The following is a 15,177-nucleotide window of genomic DNA, read 5'->3' on the forward strand; positions in this document are numbered from 1 at the left end:
AAAATTCTGGGATTTTATTTCACTTTATAAAACATGGGACCAACACGTTACATGTTGCATTTATATTTTTGGTCAGTGTATACAACTACTTCTGTACAAATATTTTCTATTCATATACTGTCCATACACACCTTTTCTTTTCCATACACACCTATTCATATACTGTCCATACACACCTTCTCTTTTCCATACACACCTATTCATATACTGTCTATACACACCATCAAATACATTTATATATACACAGAGACAGACAGACAGACATATATATATATATATTCTGGACTCTGACATTGCATGTTCTAATATTTCTATATTTCCTTTAAATTCTGGGTGATTTTCATGTTTGATGTTGTTTTGTTACTGTATTACTGTTGTTTTGTTACTGTATTGTTACTGTATTACTGTTGTATTGTTACTGTATTGTTACTGTATTACTGTTGTATTGTTACTGTATTACTGTTGTATTGTTACTGTATTGTTACTGTATTACTGTTGTATTGTTACTGTATTACTGTTGTTTTGTTACTGTATTACTGTTGTATTGTTACTGTATTACTGTTGTTTTGTTACTGTATTACTGTTGTATTGTTACTGTATTACTGTTGTTTTGTTACTGTATTACTGTTGTATTGTTACTGTATTACTGTTGTTTTGTTACTGTATTACTGTTGTATTGTTACTGTATTACTGTTGTTTTGTTACTGTATTACTGTTGTATTGTTACTGTATTACTGTTGTATTGTTACTGTATTACTGTTGTATTGTTACTGTATTACTGTTGTATTGTTACTGTATTATTGTTGTATCGTTACTGTATTACTGTTGTATTGTTACTGTATTACTGTTGTTTTGTTACTGTATTACTGTTGTATTGTTACTGTATTACTGTTGTATTGTTACTGTGTTACTGTTGTTTTGTTACTGTATTACTGTTGTATTGTTACTGTATTACTGTTGTTTTGTTACTGTATTACTGTTGTTTTGTTACTGTATTACTGTTGTTTTGTTACTGTATTACTGTTGTATTGTTACTGTATTACTGTTGTATTGTTACTGTATTACTGTTGTTTTGTTACTGTATTGTTACTGTATTACTGTTGTATTGTTACTGTATTACTGTTGTATTGTTACTGTATTACTGTTGTATTGTTACTGTATTACTGTTGTATTGTTACTGTATTACTGTTGTATTGTTACTGTATTACTGTTGTATTGTTACTGTAATACTGTCATGATGAATTAACCGGTCTGTAAAATACTTAGTGTCCCAGACCAATAAAAAGTGATTTAATTTGACACACTCTCACAGACTAAAAAAACTTGCCTGCCAGGTTTGTTAGAAACTGTGTGAAGGAGACATGTGTTTTTTCATCACTCCTATCATCAGCAGGAGAGTCATGTCGAGCTTTGATCTCAGTTTCTGTGTCTGTTCAGTATCCTGGTTACCGGTAGCGCAAGAGATACAGACACCCTCACAGGTATCTAATTCTATTTGTATTGGAGCCATGTAGCCCTCTTTAGTGTTTGGCCTGGAGGGGAAACACCCTGCAGTTGAAGGCTGGAGCTGAAGAATCTTCCAGAATCTGTTTCCTGTCACATCAGTGGGCGAGGTTGTCTCACAGATACCAGATGTGTTATGTCACTACACATGACCTCGCCTTACGCAGGTCTACCTGCTGCCACCCTGAGTAGACCTGTAATTCATCATTATTTTGCAACGCAATTGCTGATATCTCTCTGTCAATGTGTTTGTTGAGAGTAAGAAAGATTATAGACAAGCTGCTCAAGTAATGTTTTGACAGACGCGTCGGCTGTTATACTGAAAGGGTTTGGAAAATACCACGCCAGTCTCATAGACTAGACGTAACATAATAAATGAAAATCCGGAACACTCAAATACTTATTGGATTACTTTTAAATTCAGAAAGGATGTTTCTCAATGGCGTTCATTTCAGCGTTGAAGAAAGGGGCAAGTTTAAGTTAGTTCCACCTGAGCTAGTCTGGCCGCAAGTCACAGACCACTATGATGACACACCAAATGATGAGAACCAATCAGGGATCACTATGATGACACACCAAATGATGAGAACCAATCAGAGATCACTATGAAGTCACACCAAATGATGAGAACCAATCAGAGATCACTATGATGGCACACCAAATGATGTCCACCAATCAGAGATCACTATGATGACACACCAAATGATGACCACCAATCAGAGATCACTATGATGACACACCAAATATGTTTGATGGATCCTTTTTGTCTTCTTCTCATGCTTTTTAAGGGGGAAAGTAATCCAAAGGTAACTGAAAGTAATCAGATTACGTAACTGAGTTTGGGTAATCCAAAAGTTACCCTACTGATTAGAATTTTGAACAGGCAACCAGTAACTGTAATGAATTAGCAGAGACCGGAATAGGTTCCCGGGATTCTTCCGATGGCATTGAGGAGTACATCACATCAGTCACTGGCTTTATCATTAAGTGAATCGAGGACGTCGTCCCCACAGTGACTGTACGTACAGTATATACCCCATCCAGAAGCCATGGATTACAGGCAACATTCACACTGCGCTAAAGGATAGAGCTGCCGCATTCAAGGAGCGGGACTCTAACCAGGAAGCTTATAAGAAATCCCGCTATGCCCTGCGACGAACCATCAAACAGACAAAGCGTCAATACAGGGCTATTACCTGTACTGGTTACCTCGTCGGATGTGGCAGGGCTTGCAAATTATTACAGACTACAAAGGGAAGAACAGCCGAGAGCTGCCCAGTGACACAAGCCTATCAGACAAACTAAGTAATGTTGTGCACTTGAGTGAGGACCCAAAAGCGGTTTAACAAAAACAGAGTCCTTTAATGTAAAAACACAGGGAAGACATAGATCCTCTTCAGATGTAGAAAATGGCAAAAATAGACAACCCTCAGAGAGGGCGACAAATGAAACAGAAAGTCCTTCTGATATTTACAAAAGAGTCCCCTTCTTAGCAGCAGAGGAGAATAGCTAGGTTGCGGCGACAGACTGCTGGTCTCTCTGGGTAGGCGCGGGTCGTAGCGGACAGAGGTACCTGATCACACGTAGCATCAGAAGAACAGGCAGATTCCGACAGGATGGGACAAGGGTGAAGCAAACGAGACGATAGTTTGGTTCTGGCATGAGAAACTCAAACGAGAATCTGACAAAGAAAGAAGCAGGAACAGAGAGAGAAATAGAGACCTAATCAGAGGGAAAAAGGGAACAGGTGGGAAAAGGGTGAACGAGGTAGTTAGAGAAGATGAGGAACAGCTGGGGGAAGGAGAGGAAGAGAAGGTAACCTAATACGACCAGCAGAGGGAAACGGAGTGAAGAGATGGAACAGGAACAAGACATAATATGACAATACATGACAAGTAACTTCTATGTTCGCTTCTAGGCAAGTAACACTGAAACGTATATGAGAGCATCAACTGATCCGGGTGACTATGTGATCAAATCAAATCAAATGTTATTGGTCACATACACATGGTTAGCAGATGTTAATGCGAGTGTAGCGAAATGCTTGTGTTTCTAGTTCCGACCATGCAGTAATATCTAACAAGTATTCTAACCTAACAATTTCACAACAACTACCTCATACACACAAGTGTAAAGGAATGAATAAGAATATGTACATAAAAATATGTGAATGAGCGATGGCCGAACGGCATAGGCAAGATGGAGAAGATGGTATATAGTACTGCATATACATATGAGATGAGTAATGTAGGGTATGTAAACATTATATAAAGTGGCGTTGTTTAAAGTGGCTAGTGATATATTTGTTACATCAATTTTTCATGACTAAAGTGGCTGGAGATGAGTCAGTATGTTGGCAGCAGCCACTCAATGTTAGTGGTGGCTGTCTAACAGTCTGATGGCCTTGAGATAGAAGCTGTTTTTCAGTCTCTCGGTCCCAGCTTCGATGCACCTGTACTGACCTCGCCTTCTGGATGATAGCGGGGTGAACAGGCAGTAGCTTGGGTGGTTGTTGTCCTTGATGATCTTTTTGGCCTTCCTATGACATCGGGTGGTGTAGGTGTCCTACAGACGGTGGTGTAGGTGTCCCGCAGACCTCACTACCCTCTGGAGAGCCTTACGGTTGTGGGCGGAGCAGTTGTCGTACCAGGCGCTGATACAGCCCGACAGGATGATCTCGATTGTGCATCTGTAAAAGTTGGTGAATGTTTTTGGTGACAAGCCAAATTTCTTCAGCCTCCTGAGGTTGAAGAGGCGCTGCTGCACCTTCTTCAACACACTGTGTGTGGGTGGACCATTTCAGATTGTCTGTGATGTGTACGTCGAGGAACTTAAAACTCGCGTCCATGTGGATAGGGGGGTGTTCCCTCTGTTGTTTCCTGAAGTCCACGATCATCTCCTTTGTTTTGTTGACATTGAGTGTGAGGTTGTTTTCCTGACACCACACTCCGAGGTCCCTCACCTCCTCCCTGTGCGAGGCGTGCATGGCCTCGCAGTCATGGGTGAACAGGGAGTACAGGAGAGGGCTGAGAAACACCCCTTGTTAGGCCCCAGTGTTGAGGATCAGCGGGGTGTAGATGTTGTTTCCTACCCTCACCACCTGGCGGCGGCCCATCAGGAAATCCAGGACCCAGTTGCACAGGGCTGGGTCGAGACCCAGGGTCTCGAGCTTAATGATGAGTTTGGAGGTTACTATAGTGTTAAATGATGAGCTGTAGTCGATGAACAGCATTCTTACATAGGTATTCCTCTTGTCCAGATGGGTTAGGGCAGTGTGCAGTGTGATTGCGATTGCATCATCTGTGGACCTATTGGGGCGGTAAGCAAATTGGAGTGGGTCTAGGGTGTCAGGTAGGGTGGAGGTGATATGGTCCTTGACTAGTCTCTCAAAGCACTTCATGATGACGGAAGTGAGTGCTACGGGCGGTAGTCATTTAGCTCAGTTACCTTCGCTTTCTTTCACAATCGCCGCAGCCGATGTGAGTAAGACCTTTAAACAGGTCAACAATCACAAGAACGCTGGGCCAGACGGATTACCAGGACGTGTACTCCGAACATGCGCTGAACAACTGGCAAGTGTCTTCAGTGACATTTTCAACCTCTCCCTGTCTGAGTCTGTAATACCAACATGTTTCAAGCAGACCACCATAGTGTTTTTTGGCACAGGGACTAAGGTAACCTGCCTAAAATGACTACCGATCCGTAGCACTGACGTCTGTAGCCATGAAATGTTTTTAAAGGCTGGTCATGGCTCACATCAAGACCATTTCCACAGAAACTCTAGACCCACTCGAATTTGCATACAGCCCCAACAGATCCACAGATGATGCAATCTCTATTGGACTCCACACTGCCCTTTACCAGCTGGATAAAAGGAACATTTGTGAGAATGCAATTCACTGGCTACAGCTCAGGGTTCAACACCATAGAGCCGTCAAAGCTCATCACTCAGCTGATCCTGGGACTGAACACTTCCCTCTGCAACTAGATCCTGGACTTCCTGATGGGCCGCCCACAGGTGGTGAGGGTAAGTAACACCACATCTGCCACGCTGATCCTCAACACGGGGTTCCCTCATTGGTGCGTGCTCAGTCCCGTCCTGTACTCCCTGTTCACTCATGACTGCACGGCCAAGCACGACTCCAACACCATCATTAAGTTTGATGATGACATAATAGTGGTAGGCCTGAGCACCGACAACAATGAGACAGCCTATAGGGAGGAGGTCAGAGACCTAACCGTGTGGTGCAAGGACAGCAACCTCTCCCTCAATGTGATCAAGATAAAGGAGATGATTGTGGAATATAGGAAAGGAGGAACGAGCACACCCCCATTCTCATCGACGGGCTGTAGTGGAGCAGGTTGAGAGCTTCAAGTTCCTTGGCGTCCACATCACCAACAAACTAACATGGTCTAAGCACACCATGACAGTCGTGAAGAGGGCCCGACAAACCTATTCCCCCTCAGGAGACTGAAAAGATTTGCCATGGGTTTTACAGCTGCTTCATCAAGAGCATCCTGACGGGTTGCATCACTGCCTGGTATGGCAACTGCCCGGCCTCTGACCGCAAGGCATTACAGAGGGTAGTGCCTACGGCCCAGTACATCACCAGGGCCAAGCTTCCTGCCACCCGGGACCTCTATACCAGGCGGTGTCAGAGGAAGGCCCTAAAAATTGTCGAATACCCCAGCCACCCCAGTCATAGACTGTTCTCTCTGCTTCCGAGCGGTAATGGAGCACCAAGTCTAGGTCCAAGAGGCTTCTAAACAGCTTCTACCCCCAAGCCATAAGACCCCTGAACCACATCAAATTGCTACCCTACCCCACGTTGCTGCTACTCTCTGTTATTATCTATGCATAGTCACTTTAATAACTCCACCTACATAATTACCTCGACACTGGTGCCCCCCACACATTGACACATTTACTCTGTACCGGTACCCCCTGTATATAGCACCACTATTGTTATATACTGCTACTATTTAATTATTTGTTATTCTTATCTCTTACTTTTTTGTGATTTTCTTAAAAATGCTTTGTTGGTTAAGGGCTTGTAAGCTTTTCACTGTAAGGTCTACACCTGTTGTATTCGGCGCATGTGACAAGTAACAATTGCTTTGATTTGATTACATTTAGAAAGTAACCTACCCAACCCTGCACAAACACGCCTCTCCTCCCCCACAGTAAATTTAAACCTCAGTACCCCAGCCAATTATCCCCATGATGCACTTCTTCTTGGTTGTTGACAACTCTGACACTAAGAATCAAGACACTCTGGCACAGTACACTCCATTTCCCTCCAACTACAGTACTGGCCAGTAGAACTCAGCCCAGAACACTTCAGGTCCCTCCAACTACAGTACTGGCCAGTAGAACTCAGCCCAGAACACTCCAGCACCCTCCAACTACAGTACTGGCCAGTAGAACTCAGCCCAGAACACTCCAGCACCCTCCAACTACAGTACTGGCCAGTAGAACTCAGCCCAGAACACTCCAGCACCCTCCAACTACAGTACTGGCCAGTAGAACTCAGCCCAGAACACTCCAGCACCCTCCAACTACAGTACTGGCCAGTAGAACTCAGCCCAGAACACTCCAGCTCCCTCCAACTACAGTACTGGCCAGTAGAACTCAGCCCAGAACACTCCAGCTCCCTCCAACTACAGTACTGGCCAATAGCACTCAGCACCTCTGGCTTCCAAACTTCTGCATTCAGGTGGTTGGCCATTGTTTCGGGCCAATTTTCAAGGTTGTCTGATGGAAGTTTCCTCCTTTTTCTTCTACTTCTGCTAATCTCTCTACCACACAAATACACACAGGTACATATGCACAGGTAACGGTACAGGGCTGTAATGTGTTAGACCAACAAGCATAGCCGACCCTATGGGTTGAGTACTGAGCAGCTCTGTCCCTGCAGAATGGACTCATACAAGAACAACTGTTTAGTGTTCCCAGCACAGCAACACAGCATCCTGATACCATTCAGCCTGTAGGAAGAGACAAGCTTTAGAGCCTGTTTATTAAACAAAACTATTAAGTTGACCTCAAAAACAAAAACCGACAAGTCAAATTTGAAGTTCTTGTTCTGTTACAGAGATTCGTTGCATGATTTTGAGTCAACATTAGCGAATTGTCTAGTTGAAACAAGATCATTTCTCTTTTTTTCATGAACCACATCTCTCTTTCACTCCCTCTTTTCTGTTTCGGTCAGTGAGACATGACTGTGTAGTTCTGCTCCACTCCCTGTTCCTCTCTCACACACTCACACACACACACACACACACACACACACACACACACACTCACACACACACACACACACACACACACACACACACACACACACACACACACAGTCTGCAGTCTGCCTTCAGTCTGATCATGAGTCTCGTCTAAATAACCTTTTCAGGGAGTAATTCAGTCATTAATTAATGAAGACGCTGGCACCCAAGGTAACCCCCCCCACACACACACACCAGATGGATGAGGCAGTGACAGATGCTTAGAATGCTTCTAAATGCCACCAGAAGGAGGGGGTGTGTGTGTGTGTGTGTGTGTGTGTGTGTTACCTTAGTGCCAGCGTCTTCATTAATTAATGACTGAATTACTCCCTGAAAAGGTTATTTAGATGAGACTCATGATCAGACTGAAGGCAGACAGTGTGTATATGTGTGTGTGTGTATGTATGTATGTATGTATGTATGTATATGTATGTATGTATGTATGTATGTATGTATGTATGTGTATGTGTGTGTGTGAGAGTTGGGGTGGTCTGTTGGGCTGGAGGGGTAGAGGAGTGGTAGAAGCGCCTCTGTGTCTTCGCCTGGCGTACCGAAGTCACGAATCACAGAGACACACTCGTCGGACCCTCCCTCACCTTGACGCTGCAGCCCCCCCCCAACTTCAAATCAAATCAAATCAAAATGTAATTAGTCACGTGCTTGGTGAAACAACAAGTGTAGACTAACAGTGCAAGTCTTACTGACAGGACCGTCTCAACAATGCAAAGGGAAAGAAAATACACAGGGTACCAGAGTCGATGTTCAGGGGTACGAGGTAATCGAGGTAGAGGTGTACATATACAGTGCCAATTGGAAAGTATTCAGACCCCTTGTCTTTTTCCACATTTTGTTATGTTTACAGCCTTATTCTAAAATGGATTATTCAATCAATCTACATTACACACAATACCCCATAATGACAAAGAACATATATATTTTTTAAATTATTGCAAATGAATAAACCATAGAAAATGGAGAGAATCACATTTACATAAGTATTCAGACCCTTTACTGAGTACTTTGTTGAAGCACCTTTGGCAGTGATTACAGCCTCAAGTCTTCTTGGGTATGACGCTACAAGTTTGGCACATCTGTATTTGGGGAGTTTCTCCCATTCTTCTCTGTAGATCCTCATCTCTGTCAGGTTGGATGGGGAGCGTTGCTGCACAGCTATTTTCAGGTCCCTCCAGAGATGTTTGATCATGTTCAACTCTGGCCTCTGGCTGGGCTACTCAAGGACATTCAGGGACTCGTCCCGAACCCAATCCTGCACTGTCTTGGCTGTGTGCTTAGTGTCGTTGTTGGAAGGTGAACCGTCGCCCCAGTCTGAGGTCCTGAGTGCTCTGGAGCAGGTTTTCATCACTTTGCTCCGTTCATCTTTGCCTCGATTCTGACTAGTCTCCCAGTCCCAGCCGCTGAAAAACATCCCCACAGCATGATGCTGCCACCTCCATGCTTCACTGTAGGGATGGTGCCAGGTTTCCTCCAGATGTGACGCTTGGCATTCAGGCAAAAGAGTTTAATCTTGGTTTCATCAGACCAGATAACCTTGCTGCAGAGATGGTTGTCCTTCTGGAAGATACTCCCATCTCCACAGAGCAACTCTAGAGCTCTGTCAGAGTGACCATCGCGTTCTTGGTCACCTCCCTTCTGCCCCGATTTCCCAGTTTTGGACGGGCGGCCAGCTATAGGAAGAGTCTTGGTGGTTCTAAACTTCTTTCAAAAATGATCGAAGCCACTGTGTTCTTGGGGACCTGCTGCATAAATGTTTTGGTACCCTTCCCCAGATCTGTGCCTCGACACAATCCTGTCTTGGAACTCTACGGACAATTCCTTCGACCTCATGGCTTGGTTAATTTCTCTGACATGCACTGTCAACTGTGGAACCTTATATATACAGGTCTGTGCCTTTCCAAATCACGTCCAATCAATTGAATATACCTCAGGTGGACTCCAATCAAGTTTTAGAAACATCTCAAGGATGATCAAAGGAAACAGAGCTCAAAACTCGAGTCTCATAGCAAAGGGTCTGAATTCTTATGTAATTAAGATATTTCTGTTTTTAATTGTTATAAATGTGCAAAGATTTTTTTTTAAAACAACGTTTTCTAGGAAATATATTTGTTTAGGCTGTAACGTAACAAAATGTGCGAAAAAAAAAAGTCAAGGGGACTGGATACTTTCGAAGCTACTGTAACTATGAATAAAGTAACTAGGCAACAGGATAGATAATAAACAGTAACAGCAGTGTATGTGATGAGTCAAACAAGTTAGTACAAAAGGTTAGTGCAAACAGGGTCAGTCCGGGTAGCTATTTAATTAACTATTTAGTTGGGGGTAGAAGCTGTTCAGGGTCCTATTGGGTCCAGACTTGGCGCATCGGTACCGCTTGCCGTGCAGTAGCAGAGAGAACAGTCTATGACCTAGGTGGCTGGAGTCTTTGACCATTTATAAGGCGTTGCTCTGACACCACCTGGTATAGAGAATAACCTTTTGAGGATCTGAGTGGCCATGCAAAATCTTTTGAGGCTCCTGAGGTGGCAGAGGCATTGACCATGATAGATCCTTAGACGTCGAGGAACTTGAAGTTCTCAACCCGCTCCACTGCAGCCCTGTCAATATGACTGGGGGCTCTGCCCTCCGTTTCATGTAGTCCACGATCAGCTCCTTTGCCATGCTGACGTTGAGGAAAATGTCGTTGTCCTTGCACCACAGTGCCAGGTCTCTGACTTCCTCCTTATAGGCTCATCGTCATCGATGATCAGGCCTACCATCGTTGTGACGTCAGCAAACCTAATCATGGTGTTAGAGTTGTCTGTGGCCACCCAATCGTGTGTGAACATGGTTCGCAGATGTTAATACGAGTGTTGCGAAATGCTTGTGCTTCTAGTTCCGACAGCGCAGCAATATCTAACATGTAAACTAACAATTCCACAACAACTAAATACACACTAATCTAATTAAAATAATGGAATAAGATTATATACATGTAAATACATGTGTATGGATGAGCAATGAGAGAGCGGCATAGGCAAGATGCAATAGATGGGTAATGCAAGATATGTAGACATTATTAAAGTGGCATTATTAAAGTGACTAGTGATCCATTTATTAATGTGGCCAATGATTTCAAGTCTGTATGTAGGCAGCATCCTCTCTGTGTGTTAGTAGTGATGGCTGTTTAACAGTCTGATGGCCTTGAGGTAGAAGCTGTTTTTCAGTCTCTCGGTCCCTGCTTAGATGCACCTGTGCTGACCTCGCCTTCTGGATGGTAGCCGGGATGAACAGGCCGTGGCTCAGGTGGTCATTGTCCTTAAATTATCTTTTGGCCTTCCTGTGACATCAGGTGCTGTGGGTGTCATTTAGGCCAGGGAGTTTGCCCCAGGTGGTGCATTGTGCAGACCGCACCACCCTCTGGAGTGCCTTGCGGTTGTGGGCGGTGCAGTTGCCGTACCAAGTGGTAATACAGCCCGACAGGATGCTCTCAATTGTGCATCTGTAAAAGTTTGTGAGGTTGTAGGTGACAAGCTAAATTTCTTCAGCCTCTTGAGGTTTAAGAGGCACTGTTGCCCTGCCTTATTCCGTAATGTGTACGCCCAGGAACGTAAAACTTTCCAACTTCTCCACTGCTGTCCCATTGATGTGGATAGGGGTGCTCCCTCTGCTGTTACCTGAAGTCCACGATCATCTCCTTTGTTTTGTTGACATTGAGTGAGAGGTTGTTTTCTGACACCACACTCTGAGTGCCCTTACCTCCTCCCTTTAGCCTGTATTGCCGTTGTTGGTAATCAAGCCTACTACTGCTGTGTCGTCTGCAAACTTGATGATTGAGTTGGAGGCGTGCCTGGCCACGCAATCATGGGTGAACATGGAGTAGGCTGAACAGGAGAGGGCTGAACACAGACCCTTGTGGGGCCCCAGTGTTGAGGACCAGCGAAGTGGAGAAGTTGTTTCCTACCTTCACCACCTGGGAACGGCCCTTCAAAGTCCAGGACCCAGTTGCACAGGTCGGGGTTCAGACCCAGGGCCTCCAGCTTGATGATGAGCTTGGAGGGTACTATGGTGTTGAATGCTGAGCTGTAGTCAATGAACAGCATTCTCACATAGTTATTCCTCTTGTCAAGATAGGATAGGGCAGTGTGCAGTGTGATGGCGATTGCATCGTCTGTGGACCTATTGGGGTGGTCAAAGGAAACAGAGCTCAAAACTCGAGTCTCATAGCAAAGGGTCTGAATTCTTATGTAATTAAGATATTTCTGTTTTTAATTGTTATAAATGTGCAAAGATTTTTTTTTAAACAACGTTTTCTAGGAAATATATTTGTTTAGGCTGTAACGTAACAAAATGTGCGAAAAAAAAGTCAAGCAAATTGGTAAGCAAATTGAAGTTGGTCTAGGGTGACAGGTAAGGTGGAGGTGATATAATCCTTGATTAATCTCTCAAAGCACTTCATTATGACAGAAGTGAGTGCTACGGTGCGATAGTTATTTAGTTCAGTTACCTTTTCCTTCTTGGGTACAGGAACAATGGTGGCCACCTTGAAGCATGTGGGGACTGCAGACTGGGATAGGGAGAGATTGAATATGTCCGAAAACACTGCGCATGCTCTGAGGATGCGGAGAAAGATAGCCCAAAGTCCTTGGTAGCGGGCGCGTCGGTGGCACTGTATTATTCTCAAAGCGGGTGAAGAAGGTGTTCAGTTAGTCTGGAAGCAAGACGTCGGTGTACGTGACGTTGCTGGTTTTCCTTTTAAAACTTTCCACTTTCTCTACTGCTGTCCCGTCGATGTTGATAGGGGTGCTCCCTCTGCTGTTTCCTGAAGTCCACGATCATCTCCTTTGTTTTGGTGACGTTGAGTGAGAGGTAGTCCGTGATTGTCTGTAGACCATGCCATATTTATCTCGTGTCTGAGCCTTTGAATTGCGACTCCACTTTGTCTCCATATTGACACTTAGCTTGTTTGATTGCCTTGCGGGGGGTATAACTACACTGTTTGCATTCGGCCATATTCCCAGCCATCTTTCCATGGTTAAATGACATGGTTCGCACTTTCAGTTTTGCGCGAATGCCGCCTTCCGTCCACGGTTTCTGGTTATTGTAGGTTTTAGTAGTCACAGTGGGGACAACATCTCACATACACTTCCTTATAAACTCACTCACCGAATCAGTGTATACGTCGATATTATTCTCTGAGGCTACCCTGAACATATCCCAGTCCGCGTGATCAAAACAATCTTGAAGTGTGGATTCCGATTGGTCAGACCAGCGTTGAATAGTCCATAGCACGGGTACATACTGTTTGAGTTTCTGCCTATAGGAAGGGAGGAGCAAAATGGAGTCGTGGTCAGATTTGCCGAAAGGAGGGTGTGGGAGGGACAAAAGCAAGCATCAGGGAAGTGATCCAGTGTTTTTCCAGCGCGAGTGCTACAGTCAATAGTGCTGGTAGAATCTAGGTAGCCTTGTTCTCAAATTTGCTTAGTTAACCATCCTGTTGTGTTCGTTTCATGTTAATTAATGATGCGTTCTCGGTCCAAAATGACCGACCCATTATAGGTGATTATAAATCCATAATAAAATGTATTTCATCACCTAATGATGTCAGATATTTTTATCAGCTTCAGTTCTTGTGAACAATTCAAGTTTTCAACTTCTAATTGCTATTTATGGCCTGTAGCAACTCGTTTTGAATAAAAAAGTATAATGTAGAGATTATTTTGACTATAACCAATAATCAGAGGAAACATAGTGCTAATTATCACAGACTACTTTGTGACAAAGTTCAACAAGGACTCTCTCCTCCTCACCAGTGTCATGATCAAGTGCCTCACATACAGTATATTTTGTTTGGTTATTGTGCTGCCACAGAATCAATTGTGAGCAAGGCCTCAAAAAAAGCTTTATATACCAGAGCTGTGAGAAAAGTTCTATATATTATTGAAACAAAGTTGCGATCGTTTGTGAGAACGCCGTGGTTCCAGTGGGCAAAATATTCTATTGGGGAAAGGTTCCCATGGGGGTTGCCAGGGAAGCCAAGAAGGGGAGTGCGGTGTGTGTGTGTGCGCTCAAACACACATGCATGTGGGGGTCTGAGAGAGGAAGTGTGTCCACCTGATGAATGGGCATGTGCCTGAACTCAATTTTATACACTAATTGTAGTCTCACCCATTCATTTGGCCGGTCAAAAAATACATAAAAAAATAAAATACTGCAAAGTTTCCTAAGGACTAGAATAAAAGCAGCCCTCTCTGTCGGCGCCATCTTGTTGGCCAAAATAAAATACCAAAAAATATATTTAAAAAAACAACTACAAAAATTAACAATCATAAATAGAAACAAAACAGAAAAGAAAAATACAGCAGGGGACTAAGCACTCACCCTGAGGGGCCCCCGTGTTGAGGGTCAGCATGGCGGATGTGTTGTTGCCTACCCTCCCCACCTGGGGGCGGCCCATCAGGCTGTCCGGGATGAAGTGTGTCCAAGGTGTCTGGGATGATGGTGTTGATTTGAGCCATGACCAGCCTTTAGAAACATTGAGTGCTACGGGGCGATAGTCATTTAGACAGGTTACCGTGGTGTTCTTGAGCACAGGGACTATGGTGGTTAGCCTAAAACAGGTAGGTACTACATACGGAGTCAGGAATAGGTTGAAAATGTAAGAAAAGACACTTGCCAGGGGGTTAGCTGTAGCTTAGCATCCACTTCATCGGACCTCTTCCATATGCAGCATGTAACTCAGTGCTTACCTCTCCTCTCCTCCTCATTGCATTCCTCTGTCTCTCCTCCTCTCCTCTGTCTGCTCAGTGCTTACCACTCCTCTCCTCCTCATTCCATTCCTCTGTCTCTCCTCCTCTCTGTCTGCTCAGTGCTTACCTCTCCTCTCCTCCTCATTCCATTCGTCTCTCCTCCTCTCCTCTGTCTGCTCAGTGCTTACCACTCCACTCCTCCTCATTCCATTCCTCTGTCTCTCCTCCATCTCCTCAGTGCTTACCTCTCCACTCCTCCTCATTCCATTCCTCTGTCTCTCCTCCTCTCCTCTGTCTGCTCAATGCTTACCACTCCTCTCCCTCACCCTATACCCATGTTGACCCTACCTTCTCTCCTCTTTCCATCCCTCACTACCGCCCTCCCTCACTCCACCATACCATCCCTCCCTCTCTTGTGTTGAAGCTCATTTCAAAGCAGCAGTGCTCATCTCACAATACCCATCTCGACGTCTAGGCGTGCCTGCAGTTCCTCTCTCCGTGCTGTGACAAAGCCTGCAACAGCACAGCCCAGCACACCATTGTCAAACTGCATCTTCTGTCACATCCTGACCTGTTTCACCTGTATTTGTGCTCGTCTTTACCCACCACTGTCAAACTGCATCTTCAGATAACTGTCAACTAGACAATT

The sequence above is a fragment of the Oncorhynchus tshawytscha genome, linkage group LG14, assembly GCF_018296145.1.
Source record: "Oncorhynchus tshawytscha isolate Ot180627B linkage group LG14, Otsh_v2.0, whole genome shotgun sequence".
Classification (NCBI taxonomy): Eukaryota; Metazoa; Chordata; class Actinopteri; order Salmoniformes; family Salmonidae; genus Oncorhynchus; species Oncorhynchus tshawytscha.